A 19,527-nucleotide genomic window follows, 5' to 3' on the forward strand; every position below is an offset into this window, starting at 1 on the left:
GACAGATCCAGGAACTGAATTGACCCCATTATAGTCAATTGAGTCCATTCAGCACAGTTTGGTTCCATTATAAGACGGATCTGTCTAACCACGGAGGGAAATTTAATGCTTATTGCAGATGTGAAGGGAACCTAAGGTCTAAAATTCTAAAATCCTGCTTTTATCAAACCATGAGACACTTTATCTGACGGCTGAGCAAAATCTTTAGACATTATCTAATGCCACATCAGTTCTAGACTTTTTCACTCCAGATGAATCCTAAAATAAAACCGAAAATGCCACATATATTTTCGCGTGGGCGAAAATTGATTGCAAAAATGCTGAATCTGAGGGACCCATTGAAATCAATGGGTTCTATTCTCTGCTTTTTGCGCAAGCGGTTTTGCGTGTGCAAGATTACCTGTCTGCGGAAGCCCTTAGAGTAGCCACACATGGGCGAAAGCACTTAAACGCTCACTCTTGCGCAACGTATATGCGCAGTGAAGGTCTTTTTTTGAGAGTTACTGAGGGTATTGGAGCAGGTGCCGCTTGTTCACACAGGTGACAGAATCACCTCTGCCCTGATTTTAAAGGCTAATTAGCCTTACAAGGTGCTGGTTTTCGCAGGTATGTGCAGAGTTTTGCGCGTAGCCATGCAAACATATGTGTGCATTTACACCCCCCCATAGACTCTTATGGGGACCTTTGGTGTGCAAATGTATACAAAAATAGAGCATGTCACATTTGCTTTTCGTGTGACCGAAATGCCTGCACAAAAAAGAACGGCGTGAGAATGAACCCATTCAAAACAATGGGTTCCATTCTCTGTGCAATGTGCACGCAAACATGCTCATGTAGTCGCCATAACGTGCGGATTTTAAAGCGGAATTGAAAGTAGCTTAACTCTGCATGCAATTCCGCAATAAAATCCACATTTAAGGGAACCTGCAGACGAATGATTTTGCGCAGTTTTCATGTGCGCAAAATTGCTTGCACAAAACGCAGAGAGTAGAACCCATTGATTTCAATGGCTTCCCTCACATTCATCGTTTTTGTACTATATTTTACATGTATACGTATGTGTTTATAAGTATATGCGAAAATATATGCCACATGCTCTATTTCTTCAGCGGCATATTTCAGTGTACCCTTGTAGAATAATTCCACCCATGTGAAAGAGTCCTAAAATAACATCCAAAACTGCCACAAAAACTGTAGCATTTTTTTTTTAATGCTGTGTGTGAAGTCACCCTTAAGGCCACTTTCACACATGCGCTTTTTACAGCACTTACTGCGGCATTTTGTTGTAAAACGCTCCCATTGAATTCAATGGGGCTCCGCAGACCTGCGCTCGAGCACGGCATTTTCTAGCACCATGATTTTCGAGCGCCGCAGAAAGTCATAATGCTATGTTCACACAGCAGAAGTTAGTGTAGAATTTTTTGCAGAGAATTACGCCTGTAAAAACTATGTGTATATATATATATATGTGTGTGTGTAGTCTTATCATGAATGAATAAATTACATCTTAAAGGGTCACAAACGTAACATATTTTCTCTTATCTTCTGTGCAATTTAATTTAATTTTCCTGGGAAGGAGCTGTTTTGCACAGTAGAGTAGTTGGCGGTGGTGCTTTTCATTGAGTTTACTGACAGGAAGCAATGAAAAGTGTGTGCACTCATCATAATCACTACTTCGCCTGACATAGCTCCAGGTTTGAGAACCTCCTGGAACATTTCGGTACATTTGAGTGAATGTTATTAGTAAGTCTTCAGATAAAGTAGCCCAAGAATAGAATTTGCTTCCACCCTCACAACACCTCATGAAAGTGTATGGTGTGTAGCTCAGCTAATGGAGTCTAACAGGAGATGAGTAGTGATATTTGCTCTCCCAGGTTAACCTTGCTTTTCTTTGCCAACTGTCTACAATCTTCATTTTGCTATTTTAAGTGTGAAAGCTGCTTGTCTTGGCTCTGGCAGCTCAATTAACTTATTGTTCTGTTATTAATAGAGATGAGCAAACGTGCTCGGCCACGCCCCTTTTTCGCCCGAATACCGCGATTTCCGAGTACTTCCGTACTCGGGCGAAAAAATTCGGGGGGCGCCGTGGCGGCACGGGGGGTAGCAGTGGGGAGTGAGGGGGAGAGGGAGAGAGAGAGGGCTCCCCCCTGTTCCCCGCTGCTACCCCCCGCACCGCCACGCCTCTCCCCGCCCCCCGGCGCCCCCCGAATCTTTTCACCCGAGTACTGAAGTACTCGAAAATGGCGGTACTCGGGTGCGTAAGTACTCGAAACGAGTACGTTCGCTCATCTCTAGTTATTAACAGATATTCCTATTTTAGAAGAATAAAAATAATAAATCTGGTTATTTGTATAGCGCCAACTTATTCCACAGCACTTTCAGGTAATTTATTACCCCAACCAAGCTGGGTACTCATTTTACCGACCTCGGAAGCATGGAAGGCTGAGTCAACCTTGAGCCATGCGGGATTGAACTCGCAACTTTCAAGTCATGAGCGAGAGCTTAGGGCTGTATTTCTATCACAGGATATGCCATTAATGTCTAGATGCAGTTCTTGCTTCTCGGTACCGCATATATCTCTAGATCATAGGGGTCCACCAACCCCATCCCACCTGTCGCTGACTGTAGTATCCTGGTTATGGCTGTGTTGAGAGTTGTCTGAGACTACAGAAACACACGAGTGTGCTGCTGTATACAGTTTCCATAACTCCTATTCACCTGAATGGGAATTACGGAAACAACAGGTCTCAGAGTTAGGTGTGAATCTCAGCAGTGGGATTCTCATCTCTCAAATATTCATAGACCAACCTGTGGATATGCCCTAAATTTCTAAGGTGGGAATACCATTTTAAACTTTTACCTTGGATGCAGAGATTGCAATTGAATATGGGCTCTGGTGTCTGAGGGACTCCAACTGCCCCTCATAAGAAGACACCAGCACTCTCTTTGGCGTGTTATAGTTGTTACGTATAGCAGATTTTGTTTTGAAGTCCTGGAACTCTAAATTACGCTTCTGCTCTGCGTATAAATTATCACATTTGGTTTTACTACAGGCTGTAAACCAAGTTCTTTTTACCAGTATTAAGTGTTTCTACACTGACATCCAGTGGCAAATTTGAAAACTGCAATGTTTTATGAATGTATAAAAGTTGGCTTGATAAAATAATGTCAGAAATGTAAAAATTATATACATTTTCTTCAAATAGTCCTTTTAAAGGGAGCAGTAACAGATAAAGTATAATGGTAAATTTTGGTGCAATTTGTGGTGTACAATAGCCCATATAGGCCATGCCCCTTCATGCGAAGACACACTCCTTTCTGAAAAGCCATACTACTTTCCAAACAAAGAGAAATATGTGCCTAAACATCTAAAACACATCATAAATGTGGTGAAATTTTTCTTTGGGTGAAACTGCAAATCAAATCTTCTGTGGTAAAACTGATCTTTTGATAATGTTGTATATAAAAAATATTTTGTCTACTTAATTATAGTTCACGATGTGCTTGATATCAGTCTGACTTTTCCTTTTAACTGTGTCTAACTCATATGACCTTGGTCAAGGTCACTAAAGTTTCTGTGCATAGATGTCAATGCACATATTCCATTTTTTGACCATCGACATTCAGTTTATCCATGATGCTCTCAATTGTAATCATTTAGGCTCATAGCAATCCGGAGGTCATGCCTTCTCGTTGCCATTTCAACCTCCCTTCTATTCAAAGAGAAAGAGAAATACAAGTCTGGATATTTTTGGCCTGAATCCCCGGAGAAGATGAATTCTTTAGTCTTCGTCTCTCAATCATGTCATTGATTAGTTTTTCCTCCTACGTGAACGGGCAAACAAAGATTATCCTTGACCCGTACTGACCCAGGTTGCCTGTGGGAACCATTCACAATATGTGCAGAAAGGCTATTGAATTCATAGAGATATCAGAACCTTCACAGATAAACCCTTCACATAAATAGTGGTCACTAGCAAAAATGAAGTGGGATTTATTTTTTTTAGAGTATCACAGTACAAAGAAGGTAAGCTTGCCCATGTAATGAGGATTTCAGAGCTCAGCATACCTTCAAATGATCCTGACTACTATCCACAAGTCCTATCGACATAAATCATATGAAGGAAGAAAACACTTCAACTATGAATATATTTTATCCACTTTTGCTTTATACCCAAAGCTAGAAAAATAAGCGCTTGGCACAATTATGTGTTGAGATGGTAAAAGTCCATCCGGAGAAACTCTTATCATATCATTCGGCAGAATGCGAAACAAATCATGTTCCCATCCTGGGATACGATGTGATGTCTCGGTCCTATCATTCTAGAACAGAGGGGAAATTCTTCTGTTTGGATATGTAAGCGTTGATACATTTCCCTAACAGACTCGACAGTAAGGTTCTGTGGGGAATAAGAAGCTGAGAGGAACATGAGAGATGGCTTCTTTCTCTAGACATTCTTCCGCTGATAAACAGAGAATAGGAATGGCTAGACTGGCAGATGCATCCTGGGGCTGCGAATGACTTTCACAAGGGAGGATTCGGCTCGAAATTTTGTTCTGGGAATAATTATTATCATCTCAACTCCCTAGCTGTACTGTAGGCTTAGAAGAAGGTATGTCACACCAGACAGGCTCTAAGCGGGTTGTGCCAAGAGCACAACCTTTGTTCATATGCCTTATTAGGGAATATGAACATCATTAAGTGGGCCCCCCTCTATGAACCAGAATGGAGGGTTGTTCAGTAAGAGTGGCTCCCATGGCACTTCACATAAATGTCAGTCCTATAATACTACATTCAACTGCCCCATAGCCTGGGGCGTAAATAAATCTTGGCATTTGTATAGCGCCAACTTATTCCGCAGCGCTTTCAGGTAATTATTACTTATTACCCCCCACCAAGCTGGGTTCTCATTTTACCGACCTCAGAAGGATGGAAGGCTGAGTCAACCTTGAGCTGGCTACCTGACTCACACAGGGATCGAACTTGCAACCTTCAGGCTGTAGGCAAGAGCTTACACTCTGCACCACACAGGGTTCTATATAGGGGATGCGGTTGCACCTGGGCCAAGAACCTTTAGGGGGCCGATGAGGCCTATCTTCTCCATATAGGGAGCCTAGTAGTATAAATAAAGCATTAGGGCGAGCACCCACTGGCGTTTGCGTTCTCCGCGGGAAAAAAACGCCGCGTTTTCGCCGCGTTTCGCGCGTTTTTTCCGCGCGTTTTTCGCGGCGTTTTTCGCGGCGTTTTCGCGGCGTTTTGCGTTAATTTCCATTGACATTCATGGGTGCATTAGGAGAAAAATAGGGACACATATGCAACTGACAGTTCCTATGTTAAAAACGCAAACGCAACGCAAAAAAAACGCCAGTGGACAGGAACACATGTTATCTCTATGCCTGTGCAGGAAAAACGCAAAACGCAGGTAAAAAAACGCCAGTGGGTGCTCGCCCTTATAGTTGGGGAGCCCTGTTACAGATTTTGCATTGGGGCCCTGAGTCTTCAAGTTACACCTCCTCCCATAGCACCACATGGTTTGCCTGTACAATACACAGTTAAAGCCCTTGGTAGCTACTTATTTCTTAATATGTACCTTCCAAGTCTCATCTAAACTGGTTGTCCAGGGAAAATGTTAATGGTGACAACACCTTCCCCTGGGACCCTGAGACCAGGGGCAAAGAGCTGTTTGCCCATGGCGCCATATTCTGGGAGGGGTTGTGCAAGTTAGCACAACCCCTTTAAAGAGTTTAGATGCGACTGTGAGGTATATATTAAGAAATGAGTAGCTAACAAGGCCTTCTACTGTGTATCATGCAGTCAAACTATATGGTACTATGGGGCCGTTGAAGAGAGGGGCCCACCTCTGTGTACTATCCGATATCTAGATAGCTCATACCTTGACATGCATTTGCATGTCCTAATTTTGTTCTGTGATACGGACAAGAATTGCATATGTGATTCATTTTTTTTTTTACGTGGACCATCGGTCCGCATGAACAAAAAAGGTAGTGTGCATAGCCCCACAGGCTATAATGGATCCGTGTGCTGTCTGTGTTAATGCATCGACCCAAATACACTAGTGTGCCGAAGGCCGTAGGTAGATGTAAGCGAAGGGGCTGACATAATGCACATGTAAAGACTTAGTGATGGATATTTGGATTCGGTTGGACAGGTAGTATGTGAGATCTTAGTGAGACGTTTATAATGGGGACAGTAGGACAGGGATGAGAGCGCAGTAGGGTAGGCACACCTTATTAATTCGCTTGCCGTGGTGTTATCACATTCTTCTGCTAATGGCTATGTCTCCTAAAATATCACTTCAGTTCTAGCTCTCGATTACATTATTAAACTTGACAAAGATGTTAAAAACTGTGTTTTTTTTTGCATCAAAGCTGGTATGATAAAATATCTGTGTATCCCGAGAGATCAATTACTCTGCTGTAAACACAATAATATTTGAAGTTTATTTATGACACCCGGATCCTCCTGTGCGCACATGAAATAAGACAAGAGTTTTCTGTCTTTCTGCCTCTCAATCTGTTACATGTTTATCGAGTCAATCAGCCTCAGTGATTATGCTGCACACAGCGGTGTCTGTCTGATTGGGATCTGTACACAGTAACAATGTTATCACAAAACAACTTTATTATCTGCACAGTTTCCCCTCTGTAACCTATTTATACATCCACATCCAGGCAGCAGCTTTTAGTTAACAGCTCATTTAGATTATAATTGGTAAATTGCACTGATTATTTACAAGCATGATATCTGTAAATTCGCAAACTTACGTGGGCCATACACACTGATAACGCGGGGTGATGCCATCAGAGTAGAATTTATAGCAATCACCTTTGGAAGAATAATTGGGTATGTTCATACTATTATCCTGCGGTGTTAATCGAGTGGAAGGCGAAATAAACACACCTGGATAACTCCTCCATATGGATGTCATAGAGGGCGCCATCTGTGGAAGGGGCACATAGAAGAGGTGTTATGTTAAAACCTCCACCTTACGCCCTCACTTCTTCAGAAACATCTCCGTGGTTTCCCTCAGGCTATTGTAGTAATGTATAGGCCATCTATTGGTGTGCAATAAATATTACATGGGAGATATTCACCTTTTACCAGCAGATGGCACACAACATTACGTACAGAAAGCAGTGGAATTGCAAAGAAGGAAGGGGGGGAGAGTTTTTTCACAGCAACAACATCTGCACATAATTGTCAACTGGAGCAGGCCTGTCCTGCTGTTCTCACTGTCGGCTAGAACAGTCCTGGCCTGCTGTTTTCACTGCTGGCTGGAACAGTCTTGTCCTGCTGTTCTCACTGCCGGCTGGAACAGTCTTGACCTGCTGTTCTCACTGCTGGCTGGAACAGTCCTGGCTTGCTGTTTTCACTGCCGGCTGGAACAGTCTTGACCTGCTGTTCTCACTGCTGGCTGGAACAGTCCTGGCTTGCTGTTTTCACTGCCGGCTGGAACAGTCTTGACCTGCTGTTCTCACTGCCCGCTGGAACAGATCTGTCCTGCTGTTTTCACTGCTGGTTGGAACAGTCTTGTCCTGCTGTTCTCACTGCTGGATGGTGCAGTCTTGTCCTGCTGTTCTCACTGCTAGCTGGAACAGTCCTGTCCTACTGTTCTCACTGCTGGCTGGTGCAGTCTAGTCCTGCTGTTCTCACTGCTGGCTGGAACAGTCTTGACCTGCTGTTCTCACTGCTGGCTGGAACAGTCCTGGCTTGCTGTTTTCACTGCCGGCTGGAACAGTCTTGTCCTGCTGTTCTCACTGCCGGCTGGAACAGTCTTGACCTACTGTTCTCACTGCTGGCTGGAACAGTCCTGGCTTGTTGTTTTCACTGTCGGCTGGAACAGTCTCGACCTACTGTTCTCACTGCCCGCTGGAATAGATCTGTCCTGCTGTTTTCACTGCTGGATGGTGCAGTCCTGTCCTGCTGTTCTCACTGCTAGCTGGAACAGTCCTGTCCTGCTGTTCTCACTGCTAGCTGGCTGGTGCAGCCTAGTCCTGCTGTTCTCACTGCTGGCTGGTGCAGTCTTGTCCTGCTGTTCTCACTACTGGCTATAACAGACCTGTCCTACTGTTTTCACTGCTGGCTTGAACAGTCCTGTCCTGCTGTTCTCACTGCTTGCTGGTGCAGTCTTGTCCTGCTGTTCTCACTGCTGGCTGGTGCAGTCTTGTCCTGCTGTTCTCACTGCTGGCTGGTGCAGTCTTGTCCTGCTGTTCTCACTGCTGGCTGGTGCAGTCTTGTCCTGCTGTTCTCACTGCTGGATGGTGCAGTCCTGTCCTGCTGTTCTCACTGCTGGCTGGAATAGTCATGCCCTGCTGTTCTCACTGCTGACTGGTTTAGTCCTGTCCTGCTGTTCTCACTACCGGCTATAACAGGCCTGTCCTGCTGTTCTCACTGCTGTCTGGTGCAGTCCTGTCCTGCTGTTCTCACTGCCGGCTGGAACAGTCTTTTCCTGCTGTTTTCACTGCTGGCTGGAAGAGTGCTGTCCTGCCGGCTGGAACAGATCTGTCCTGCTGTTCCCACTGCTGGCTGGAACAGGCCTGTCCTGCTGTTCTCACTGCCGGCTAGGACAGTCCTGTCCTGCTCTTCTCACTGCTGGTTGGAACAGTTCTGTCCTGCTGTTCTCACTGCTGACTGGAACAGTCTTGTCCTGCTGTTCTCACTGCTGGCTGGAACAGTCTTGTCCTGCTATTCTCACTGCTGGCTGGAACAGTCTTGTCCTGCTGTTCTCACTGCTGGCTGGAACAGTCTTGTCCTGCTGTTCTCACTGCTACCTAGAACAGTCCTGTCCTGCTGTTCTCACTGCTGGCTGGAACAGTCTTGTCCTGCTGTTCTCACTGCTGGCTGGAACAGTCTTGTCCTGCTGTTCTCACTGCTAGCTGGAACAGTCTTGTCCTGCTTTTCTCACTGCGGGCTGGAACAGTTCTGTCCTGCTGTTCTCACTTCTAGCTGGAACAGTCCTGTCCTGCTGTTCTCACTGCTGGCTAGAATAATCATGTCCTGCTGTTCCCACTGCCAGCAGGAGCAGTCCTGTCTTGCTGTTCCACGCCACAAAAAGCAGGGGTCTTTTAAGGCAGCAGAATGCTGTCCTAAGTTCTCAACCTAAAGTTCAAGTAGCCAGGTCAAGGTTGACTCAGTCTTCCATCCTTCTGAGGTAAAATGAGTGCCCATTTTATTACTGGGGGTAGTAAATAAAAAAATTACCTGAAGGCGCCACAGAATAAGTTCTCACTGCCAGCTGGAGCAGTCTTGTCCTGCTGTTCTTACTGCTGGCTTGAGCACTCCTGTCCTGCTGTGCCCAGTCCTTATATGTAAGGAAAATCCAACAGAATATGTAACTGTGTTACAGTGTATGTGTATGCAAATAAGAGATGTTAAAATGCCTTGGCAGCACCACCTATTAAAAAGCAGCTTTCCTACAAGTCAATGTCTGACCTTTTAAAGGGAATCTGTCAGCTTTAGAATGCTGTCCAAACTGCAGGCAACATGTTATAGAGAAGAAGGAGCTGAGTAGGTTGACATATAGTTTTAGGGCGCCCACCCACTGGCGATTTGCGTTTCTCTGCGTTTTGCGTTTTTTCTGCAGAGCAATTAGAATTGAATGTACTCCTGTCCACTGGCGTTTTGCGTTGCGTTGCGTTTTTTAACATAGGAACTGTCAGTTGCATATGTGTCCTTATTTTTCTCCTAATGCACCCATGAAAGTCAATGGAAATTGATGGAAAAGCCGCGAAAACGCCGCGAAAACGCGGCAAAAAACGCGGGAAAAACGCCGTGAAAACGCGGCGTTTTTCACGCACGAACATCGCAAACGCCAGTGGGTGGGCGCCCTTATGGGGAGAAATTCAGTATAACTTGTGTTTTATTCATTTAAACCTTTGTTCATTCTGACAGTCCAATGGGCGGAGCTATCAGGGATTGCAAGTCTTCTCTGTACATACAGTCATGGATCAGTCTGAGGAGCTGTTTGATCATTCAGTGTCATGGATGTCAATGGAGCAGTCCAAACAACCAGAGGAAGAAGACCAAGACATTGAATGCACTGATGCCCAACCATTTTTTACTCTGAAGAGGTAGATAAGGATGGGTCAGTACATGTTCACAGCCCTCTACAGGCTATGTGTACTCAGGGGGATGTGGAAATGGAGGTGCCAGATCCCAATGCTCACTGTAGCATAGAGTCCACTCAGGAGGAGAATGACTCAAAGAGGAAGAGGAGATGGAAGAGGATGAAGTACTTGTTTTAACATGTAGAGGCAAGGAGAGTCATAATAGCAGCTCGCAGGGGGAGGAGAAAGAGGTGGATGTTGTGGGGCAGCACCTTGCCAAGGTGTGGTGTCCTGCAGCAACCGAGGCACGACACTGAGGAGCTGGCGGGGGTAGAGATGGCACTTGTTACGGTGGTTCTACCAAACTCTCCCAGGAAGGACACATTCAACCTTGGCCAAGTCACCGCTAGGCCTCTTCCAGGCAACACTAGGACATCGATTACCTGTATAGATGTGTAGTGGACTGAAGAAGATGTCGCTCATGATGCTACCGTTCCTTCACACCGTTGATTATCTAGTGGGTAAATAATAGAGTCCACACACTGTTACCTTTCGATAACTCAATCACTGGGAATGGACAGTGACTGAAACTTTTACTTCATGTTCGCATAAAATACAGCTTCAAACACCAGTGCAGGGAGACAGGTTAGAAGACAGTTAGGGAAGAGGACACAGGATGAAACTGGGCCTACAGTTGAGCTCTCTGTATGATGTCGCTCCGGGAAACACACACACTCCGGGATATAGGAGAAAACCGGAGGGGGACACAACACTCCGCAGACACTCACTAGAGATTAGTAGTTTGGACTCTGCACTGCAATTCCTTTCTCCGTTCACTCTTTAAATAGGGATCTTGGAATTGGGGACATTAAGATACCTCTCCTTGGCTTCCATTCTCTTCACCATATGAGGGTTGAAGGTACCCAATGTGGCTGGCATTTTCTCTCAAGACACCCAGAAGAACAGAACAGAATCCTAGACTCACTCCTTGCAAACACATATATTTGAGCACATCACGTGACAGGACAATTGGTTACAATTTCCAGACATAACCCAGCTACTTTCAGACATTATCCTCTTACATGCTGCAGCTGTGCAATACACATAACTAAAGACAAGACAATTTGCACAGTGGATCCACACTAAAGACATGACATGTATGACAATTATGGAGGGGCCAGATATACAGACTTTGGGCCACTACAAAGGCAGCAAGTACAGTGTCACAGAAAATCATAAGGGCAGAGCCCCCACCTTCAGATACTACTGGTCGCAGCAGAACCAACATCGGAACCATGGCTATGTCTGCTCACAGGACTTGTGCATCCTGGGCATTCTTTGAAACCGCAAGTAATGACAGAAGAGTGGTTATTTGTAAGATCTGCGGTAGGAGTTTAAAACATGGCCAGCACGTAAACAATCTCAACACAACGTGTCTGAACAGTCATATGAACTCCCACCACTTGCTGCCTTGGAGAGCCCACCTGGCCCAATAGGCAAAAGAGTCAGCCTCATCCTGCTCACTCTTCTGCTGCTGTAGCTCTCTCTTCCTCAATCTCCCTACCTGTTCATACAGTAGTCTCTGAGCACAGAGGGGCAATTTTGTGTAAGTGCAATAGCATGCCTACTTCAGGCCTCTCCTTCACAATTGACAATTGGGCTGCAGGCTTCAGAGCCAGCAGTGGGAAACGGACAACAGAAGTTGAGCCCTCACTATCATCACCATGTCCATCAACAATGATATCTAGCCCATATTCCAACATGTCTCAAATCAGGAGACAGCCTTCCATCCCCCAGCTACACACATAGTAAAAAAATACCACCCCAACCATCCATGAGCTCAGAGCCTGAACAGCTGCTTGTAATGGAATCGCTTCCCTCCAAGCTAGTGGGCACATAGATTTTCTGCAATGTGATGCTCTATTCTAACCCACCACACCAGACGCGCAAACGCCATTTTGTTGCCCAAAAATCTGTCCATGCCCTGTATTGCCATGGGAAGGGTAAGGTTTTCTTTAGAATTGCAAAACACTGGGTGCACCTGAACACATACACGTGGTCCAGCAACAATGGCCAGGTCTGTTACATATCCTTAGCAGCACAATGTATATGTCCTGCAGCTGGGGCATGAAGCCAAAAGTGGTGTTCCTGGTTTCCTGGTACCCCCAAGACTTGCAGAGCTTTCATCCAGATTTGTCCTCTCCTCACTCCCTTCCTCCTCCCCTTCCTCCAGCTATTCATACCACCTTTCAACACCCTGCACATCAGCACAGATATCTACAGTATATTTGACAAAAGCTGGCCCCCATACAGTGTTTCACATGGTAAAAGCCAATATGCTATCCTAAAACTCAGGTAAGCGCAGCCACATGGCCAGAGAGCTGTGGATGGCTCTGCAGGCCCAGGCTGATACGTGGCTGACCTTGCATAATCTGAAGTCAATGAGTTTGTCTGTGGCAATTGAGTGACCTGTTGGCAGCACTTTTGCCTTGACAATCTCACATACGTACCTGGCTTGGCCCATGTGATTAGAAACAGTTTTGTGTAGGAGCAGTAGCACGCCTACTTCAGGCCTCTTCTCCGCAATTAACAATCAGGCTGCAAGCTTCAGATCCAGAAGTGGGAAATGAAGAGCAAAAGTTAAGCTATATTCCCATATCCCAGCAGGTCCCAGATCAGCAACCATCCCCCAGCTATAGGAATGAAAAAAATACCACTCCATACCAATACCACCATCCAGCACCACCACCTTCAGGTACAACAAGTTGCAGCAGCAGCAACATCAGGCCCACAGCTGGGTCCCTTTACAGGTTTGCGTAGCCTAGGCATTATTTAAAACAGCACGTGATGACAGAAGAGTGGTCATCTGTATAATTTGCGATAAGCATTTAAAATACAGAAAGAACCTCAATACAACATGTACTCCCACTGATTTGGGGAGCCCACCTGGGCCAGAGATCAAAGATTCAGCCTCATCCTGCACCGTTTTCCACTGTTATGGCGGTCTCTTTCTCCATCTCCCTCAAGGAATGTGAGACATCACTTTTAGACACTTTGAGGCATCTGAGTACTTTTATGCCGCAGTGCTTGCAGGAGGACTGTCACATACCCCACATGAAAAGATCAGATCATTGCTGTGTGGCCACCTTCCTTGATCCCTGTTACAAGGCCAAAATGACAAACCTCGTTCTGACACTGGAGAGGGACCTCAATGCAGCACTTCCAGAATAGACTTCTAAGCAGCTTGAGCAGAGTATTTCCCCATGGCTGTGGGGATGCATTAACAATCGATTGCAGCTTTGTGGCTCATGATGAAAGAGTAGGAAGCTGCTGCAGCAGCACCACCACCAGTGGCACAGGAAGTCCAACAGGGGTGGCATAGTCTTTTCAGCCTGTAACAGTCTGCAGCAAATGCACAGGGTAGTACTCACAATCACGGGCAGCACGTATCCATGATGGTTCAAGACTATGTAAGCTACAGCATTGATGTTTGCCCCTTTGACTGCTGGATGTCTAAACTGGATGGAGATTCAAAACTTGCACATGATGCATGGTATTCAGCATAGCTGAGGGTGTGATAACTGACAGGCACATCCACATATACACAGACAATATGGACAATATGGATCACGTGCCGTTTAGAAAAATGAACCAGGCATGGATTCCATCTGACTTCTGCATCCCCCCGTGGCAGATGCCATGCTGCCATGCTACCAATTTTTACTCACATATGACTGAGCATAGATTTATATGCTGTTCTTCTTCTTCTGCTTTTGAAATGTTTCCTCCTCTTCCGCCCAAATGAAAAATATGTCAATATGAAAATACAAAAATGTTGTTAGCTCTACAGCTGTTCCTTGGAGAAGGCCCATGCTTGAGTGTTGTGCTCATCTTGCAGAATTTTTCCTTGTAAAATTTATCACAATGCTTTTAAGACAAGCAACAAACCTGCTGTATTGTGTACCAACATTTTTTGTAACTTTACAGCTGTTCCATGGAGCAGGTCCGTGCTTAAGTGTTGTCTTCACCTGGCAGAATTTCTCATTGGAAAATTTATGACACTGTTTTTAGCCCCTTAGGCCTCCTGCACAGGGGTGGGTCAGACCCCACATGTGGGATTCCTGCAGCGGAGTTCGACCCGGTGCCCGGCCGGTGACCCCTGCGTACCTGTCCAGCAGAGTCTTCTGCGCTGTGGATGTGCCTGCCAGCACTCCGTTGCGCATGCACAGTAGAGGCCTGCGCTTGGCGATGACGCGGATCCTGCGATACTTCCGCAGTGCTCACTGCGGAAGTGCCACGAGACGGACAGCTTCCATTGACTTGAAAAAAAAGGTAAAAAATGTACAGAATATATATATATATATATATATATATATAAATATATATATATATATATATATATATATATATACACACAGTATATAAAAAGAAAACAGCCCACTGCCCACGCCAACCTAAACCATCACCATATCCTCTAAATTATACAAATTATATATCAAAACATTAGAAACAAAACGGGGAACCCATTCCTGTGCTTTATTTTAGTGCAAATATACTGGTTTTAAAAGTAAAGAACTATAAATTAAAAAAAAAAACTTTTTTTTTTGTTTAAGCTTTTGTACACATTACCCTTAATAAAACAACAAAAAAACAAAAAAAATATTTTAAAAAATAGTCTTATATGTCATGGAAAAAAAAAACAAAAAAAAAATAATTTTGGCAGCCCAAGAAAAAATAGTGCCTAAAATCTGTAAAAAAGTTTCTGGTTCATGAGGACGCTCTGGTCCTTAGGGGGTTAATGGATGATAGATAGATAGATAGATAGATAGATAGATAGATAGATAGATAGATAGATAGATAGATAGACATTAATACATGCACATACACAAGCTGCATACATGCCTTTACTGCTCCTGGCGATAGCGGTGGTGACTGCGATGTGCTGTGAAAGGGTGGTGGGTGCATTCATGCATGACAAGACCAGCTGTTACAGTTCCTATCATGTTAGAGTTCTTTTAGGAATCGGCTGTGGCCTCTCAGGGTGGACAGAACCATGGAAACAAACACAATGGGAATAATAATAACTTTCTGAACAGCTTTCAGGATTTTGTTAGAAATGGCAGAATAATGTGATCTTTTCTGACTTCCTTAGGAGACTGTGTTAATGCGGTAATGTCATACAGTAAATGCCTTCCGAATCTGCAGCACTAGCATAAATGAGTGACGATACGGTATGGAAAATACTTCTACTAATCGCATTGCAAAGCATCATTCAATGACTGCAGGCAAAGCACAGGGAAAATATATGAAGCTATCAGTGTGCATCAGCTGTAAATGACATCAAGGGGGTCAATCATGTTTGTGTCTGAATCAATCATTCAAGTGCGTTGAGACTTCATAGGAATTGACTCTTAATTTGTGCTACAGTAAGGATAAAGATAGCCAGTGGCAACTATCAACGCTGCTGATCATGAAAAAAAACCTGCAGGAAATTTATTATTGTAGTGTGCCAGAGTGGGAGGATAGTGTAACAGCGGCCGTGATGCTAAATGTCCTTCTCCCTCTCTGCTACACTACAGTGAAAAGGTTGGCGGATTGATGTTGCAGGCCGGCCTCTGCTCCCTGGTTTGATGTTCTGTTGTAATGCAGTGTGTGTCCCTCAGTAAAAGAGAATCCATGGAGTTAGGCACGGGGAACAGAAAATTCACTTGTTATTTTGCATCCAGGTGTCCATACAGTCACTCTCACAAGTCCTGTTTTGAAGGTGGTGGCTGGAAGTACTACTTCCCTTCTGTAGAATCCCATACTGCTTGTCTGGGTTTTTCACCAGGACTCTGTGATAATCATGCAACTTATACTAAGCACCTTTCTCCTTCAAGCATAAGATCCAGGAAATGGCTGTTGAACTGTGAGGCCTGTGTGTTAGGCCAGATTCACACGGGCATATGCACAAAAACACACACGTTAGTGCAAAATATTTGTGCTGTGAACATCGCGCTTTTGCACATTTTACTGTGCTTTCAGGGACATTTCGCATGGGCAAAGGAAACACCAGTGCCGTAATTTAAAAGTCTAATTAGTTCCAGATGTGTCCTTTTTTTCTTAAAATTGCACATTGTAATGCACAATTACGCGATTATTGTGGATGCATTTGCACACCTCCCATGCGCAAATGCATGCTAAAATAGAGCATGCTGCATTTTTCTTCCGCAGGCGCAGAATGGGTGTGCAAAATGACAATGAACCCATTGAGATCATGGGGTTCTATTCTCTGTATATTGCGCACGGGAATTTCGCAAATGCATTTGTGGGAAGCCGGCCCTAAACCAGCTGTCTTTGCACTTTCCACTACATCTGCTGTTCCTCCTCTCCTATATTGAACCCAAACTTCTGGTACTTTGCAGTGGCTTATAAAACATCTGCTCCCTTCCTTCCAGAAGATTCTAACTGAATCCCTCTAGGCTCAAAGCCAATTGGCTGAGAGTTAGGAGGCTAGAAAGGAGCTGTATCACTGGGATTGTTCTTTCTACTTCTAAACCAGAGGTTCCCAAAGTGGTCTATATGGAACCCCTAGGGGTCGATTTTGACTCAATAGAGGTCCATTTCAGCAAGACAAAAATTTGGAGCTGCACAAGACGTAAATGAGGGGTCCACGTGAGCAAACCCCATTTAGGCAGGTCATCATCAACATTTAGGTGTTCTGTAAATAACATAATACACCTTCCGCAGATTGTGTACATAATACTTATAATAGACATAGAAATTACTGACCTTTTTGGTATTTCATAAAATTGTTTATGTAGAGTACACGCAAAACTTCTTGGGCTCTGGTGATAGACAAAACAGACCTGTGTATTTACCTATAAAGTTTACATCGTTTTCACGTGATCCGCCAGAGCCCAAGAGGTTTTTGCGCAAACTCTACCTATCTGCTTTGTAGAGTGTTATGTTCATGTGCATCACGCGTACCTGCTGCTTATCCTGCATTAGGGACTATTGCAACAAAAACAGAAAATTCAATATTAGGCAGGCAGGGGGTCTACAGAAAACAAAAAAATTGGCAAGTGGTCTACGGGGCAAAAAAGTTTCGGAACCTCTATTCTAAACTGATCTCTATTATCTTCCAACCATCAGCTCCAAGTTCATATATTAATACAGCCTGCGTAACAAGATAAAAATGAAATTACAGTATCGAAAACAGTTAGGGCACAAACTTTCCAGCACTACCTCAACATTATGTAGTGACCATTCTGGGTCACTACAATTCTCTCCTTTTTTAAGGAAAGGTGTGCTTAGTATTTGTCTTAGATAACAACAGGTCAAGTACCAAATAAAATTTGCTTCCCAGGATACATATGTCCAAGAATCATATACACAAATGCCGCTAGTCACAATTGCCAGCTGCGGTATGTGACACCAGCGTCTACAGTTCCCAGCTGCAGTTGTAGACTATGTGAAAGTTACAGCGGGGCAGTGAGTCAGTCTGATTCAATAATATCCATGCAATATGGACAGCATGTGTCCATATTGCCATTTAGCATGTGTCCACGTAAGTAACAACAAGAAAACAAAAACAAAGAGAAATTCTTGTTTTTTGACATTGTTTCTTGACCGGTTCCTTATTAAAAACCTTACGTGGGCACATGCTAAATGGCAATGTAGTCACATGCTGGAGTAATATCCATGCAACTTCTCCCCATAGACTACCCATCTGGATCCAGCACTACATAGTACCCTGGTAAATTTGGAAGATCTGAATAACATATCATGTTAGCCTGGCAAATTTGGATTTAGCAGATGGGGATAAAAAGGTAGGTAAATCAATAAAATATATTAACTTTTCAGCTCAAGACAAGAGTTATTACTTTAAGTACAATAACCCATATACTAATAAGACACTTTCCTTCTGAAAAATAAGGCAATAACAAGCTCTTCAACAAAGCTAGCAATCACATTGCAAATTACAATGGTACGTAGGCCCCAAAATACAATAGTCAAGTGGGTACAATGGCATTTAGGCCCAAACACAAGAAATGTTTCAGCGTAAAAATAAACTTTTTTTTAGAAGTCCTGGAAAAATATAAGGCCTTCAGTATAAGATGCCTTTCAGGAGGTAAACAGCCATTTGGTGTTAATTTGTAATTTCTTCTTTTTTTTTGTTCCACAGACTATAATAATGTATAATAATGTTCTGTACCAGACTGTAGATAGTTTAGCAATAATCTGGAATAATATATGCTTTGTAGTTAACTAAGGTATCTTGGAAAGATGGAGTTTCTGGCATAAAACATAGGAAAGTGCTGTATATTGATGCGACTCCTTTAAATTAGACATCACGCTGAGGTACTATCACAGTTTAACAGTTACATTCTTATATAATGCTGCAATGATCTTTGCTTTTCAACACAGAGGGGGTGCAATTGGAACAACATAAAGCAGATAAACATAGCGTTTAAAACAAAGTACATTGGCCTTATAGCCAACAAGGGGTTAAGTGCAAAAGACGAGTCTGTGTCTCACAAAGCTCTGGCACAGCTCAAGATGCTACTTCTGGCACAGCTTGTTATGTAGGTTCTGGCATAGGCACTTCTGGTAGCGCTAGCAAAGGAAACTTCAGCCTCGGAAAACCTGTGATGGAGCTGTTCCAGCCAAAGCAGTAGGCTTAAGTGCACAGGTCTCACTAGGTAGGCAGGCCTTGCTATGACGATAGAGGTAGCAGAGGCAATGGCAACAGTTGGGCAGGGTGGACATACACAAAGGACTGAAGATTTTCAGGAACATCCACTGCCTCAGTCTAATTCCTCTAGCACAATGATTCAAGGAGGCAGAGGTATGACAGGTGCCACTGGTGGCCTAGTGGTGGATTCTGCTGGAGTGGATGGTGCAGGGTCTGCCTAGTACTCCTTCAATTCCACTGTGTCCATGAAGAACCACTTGGGCTCCTAAAGGGGGGATATTCAGGCCAGTGTCCTCCTTCGGCCTTGGTGCAAGAATTAGCAGCAGGTATTTCTTCCTCCATTCTCTCTACGTTTGATTCTGAATTCTCTGAGGACTAGTGGGAGGAACCTGGCTGCCATGCAGTGTTTTATAGACTGTGCACAGAAAACTACAGAGATCCTGCTTTCTAGCTGTCTGTTACACACACAGAAACTGACATTACCTCATCATTTAGGAGCATATATATATATGTGTATAAACAGCAGCAGATAGCTCACCATTACATCTTGCAGCAGATATGTTTATATGTGTGCCTCCCTCTCTCCCTCACCCTTCTCCGACTGCTCCCTGCTCCCTGCATAGGGTTCAATTAGCAGGATGACTCATTCTCCTGCTCTGCCATCTGAGCATTCACTGTCTATTATATGAGAGCAATCAGTGGACAGCAAGCTAGGGGAAGGGAGACAGCACTTTTGAGTGATTTCTTTCAGCTTTACACATTATTTTAGCTAAAATAAATAA

General features: G+C 44.1%; 1 protein-coding gene across 4 annotated transcripts in view; it reads left to right on the forward strand.

The window, feature by feature from the left end:
- Window positions 1–19,527, forward strand: part of LOC136580528 (leucine-rich repeat and fibronectin type III domain-containing protein 1-like protein) — a 684,740-nt gene that overhangs the window by 298,223 nt on the left and 366,990 nt on the right. The gene's annotated exons all lie outside the window — the stretch shown is intronic.

Source organism: Eleutherodactylus coqui, chromosome 10, assembly GCF_035609145.1.
Source record: "Eleutherodactylus coqui strain aEleCoq1 chromosome 10, aEleCoq1.hap1, whole genome shotgun sequence".
Taxonomy (NCBI): Eukaryota; Metazoa; Chordata; class Amphibia; order Anura; family Eleutherodactylidae; genus Eleutherodactylus; species Eleutherodactylus coqui.